The sequence below is a fragment of the Micropterus dolomieu genome, linkage group LG08 (assembly GCF_021292245.1).
Source record: "Micropterus dolomieu isolate WLL.071019.BEF.003 ecotype Adirondacks linkage group LG08, ASM2129224v1, whole genome shotgun sequence".
In the NCBI taxonomy this organism is placed as follows: domain Eukaryota; kingdom Metazoa; phylum Chordata; class Actinopteri; order Centrarchiformes; family Centrarchidae; genus Micropterus; species Micropterus dolomieu.
This window is the reverse complement of record NC_060157.1, coordinates 14,616,934-14,619,203: the sequence shown is the minus strand read 5'-3', so window position 1 is coordinate 14,619,203 and position 2,270 is coordinate 14,616,934. Positions and strand designations below refer to the sequence as shown.

The 2,270-nt window shown below is 39.3% G+C and overlaps 1 protein-coding gene across 1 annotated transcript in view; it reads left to right on the top strand.

Moving 5' to 3' along the window:
- b4galt5 (UDP-Gal:betaGlcNAc beta 1,4- galactosyltransferase, polypeptide 5) overlaps nt 1-2,270 on the top strand; it is a 90,566-nt gene that overhangs the window by 80,387 nt on the left and 7,909 nt on the right. The gene's annotated exons all lie outside the window — the stretch shown is intronic.

Sequence of the window (2,270 nt, the reverse complement as noted above, 5' to 3'; positions counted from 1 at the left end):
GAAGGATTTATTAATTAACTACAATAACATGGTTAAGGATGCGAGAACACACTATTTTTCTGAACTCATTACTACACATAAACACAATTCCAGGTTTCTGTTTAAGACTGTGGATCAGCTGGTAAACCCAGCCCCTCCTTGTGCCTCAGCTGGAAGTGATGATGACTGTGAATTGTTTTTATCTTATTTTACCAATAAGGTGGTGTCAATCAGAGCCTCTATTACCCCCGTGGCCTCTTACTCAGAGGTTCCTCACCAGCAACAAGAAAGTTTTAACCAGTTTTATCCCATCGACTTATCTGAGCTTTTAAAAACAGTATCACAAATGAGAGTGTCCTCCAGCCCACTTGATGTAATACCTACAAAATTTTACCGGGGGAAAAAAATGGATTCTGTTGGGCCCCATTTGATCTCTGTTTTCAACAGCTCCCTATCTACTGGTTGTGTCCCTGATTATTTTAAAACTGCTTGCGTGAACCCACTTTTAAAGAAACCTGGTTTAGATCCCTCCCTCCCACAAAATTTTAGACCAATTTCAAAACTGCCTTTTATTGCAAAGATTCTAGAAATAATTGTGTCCAAACAGCTGCTCACTGTACTGGGAAATAACAAATTATTTGAAAAGTTTCAGTCTGGTTTCAGGAAGTACCACAGCACAGAGACTGCCCTGCTTAAAGTCACCAATGACCTTTTAATGTCTGCTGATGAAGGCATGTGCTCAGTCCTTGTACTCCTGGACCTTAGCGCTGCTTTTGACACCATTGATCACAACATCATGTTAGACAGACTGAGGCACTGGGTGGGGATCTCTGGTACTGCCTTAGAATGGTTTTCATCCTACCTGTCAAATAGGAAGTTTTGCGTGTCTATAAACAACTGTCTCTTCGTCCAGTTAAATATGTTGTGCCTCAGGGGTCGGTCTTAGGACCCATTTTGTTTTCCTTGTATCTGCTTCCCCTTGGACATATTATCCATAAACATGGCATTTCTTTTCATGTTAATGCTGATGACAAACAAATGTACTTGCCCGTCAGATCCACAGACCCTGGAATGCTGAGTTCACTTAACAACTGCCTTTGTGAAGTTAAAAAATGGATCTCAAATAATTTCCTCCAGTTGAACTCAGACAAAACAGAAATCCTTGTCATTGGGTCACAGGCTTAATGTGATTTACTAGGGAACCAGCAGATGGCAGTATTTGTTTTGCCATCTGCTGGTTCCCTAGTAAATTACATTAAGCCTGTTGCAAAGAACCTTGGTGTCTGGTTTGATAGTAATTTAAATTTCGAGCGGTACACCACAAAGCTTGTTCAATCATGTTTTTATCAACTTAGAAATATAGCAAAAATTTGATCTATGTTAACTTCTAAGGACACCGAGACCATTTTACACGCCTTCATCTCATCACGCCTGGATTATTGCAACAGCCTTTTCACTTGTTTAACCCAAAAATCTACTGATCAACTCCAGACTGTCCAGAACTCAGCTGCCTGTCTTTTAACCAGAACAAAGAAATATGACCACATCACCCCTATTTTAGCTTCATTACACTGGCTCCCAGTGTGTTTTAGAATTGACTTAAAAATTTTATTGATCACTTTTAAAGCTCTTCTTCATAACAACTCGCCTTGTTATATTTCTGACCTTTTAGTCCCATACGCACCAGCACGTACCTTGAGATCCTCGGGCAGAGGTCTTTTGTCTGTTCCAGAGTCTCGACTGAAAACTAAAGGGGACAGAGCGTTTGCTGTCAGGGCCCCGAGGCTCTGGAACAGCCTGCCCGAGGAAATCATGTCGGCTGAGTCAGTGAACTCTTTTAAGTCCCTTCTTAAAACATACTTTTATAGGAGAGGCTTTCCCGATGTTATTTGACTTTATTTTATCCCTTTATTTTATTCTATTTTACTTATTTTATATTTATCTTAAACGTGTATTTTGGTCTTTTCAATGTTTTCTTGCTTGTATTGTTGTCTTTGCACTTGTTGAAGCACTTTGTAACTTGTTTTTGAAAAGTGCTCTACAAATAAAGATTATTATTATTATATTATTATTATTTCATTGTCATTAACATTTTCCTCATCTTATTCCTGTTATCTTTTTTCCCCTCATTCCTCTCTTTACTATTTTATCTTATTCAAATGCACGTCATGGCTCTCTCTCTCTATCGCTCTCTCTCACACACACACACACACTCACTCTCTCTCACTTCCTCACTCTTGTGGCTTTTTCTGTCTCTCACAATCTGTTTCTGCTTTCTCTCCCTCTCTTAT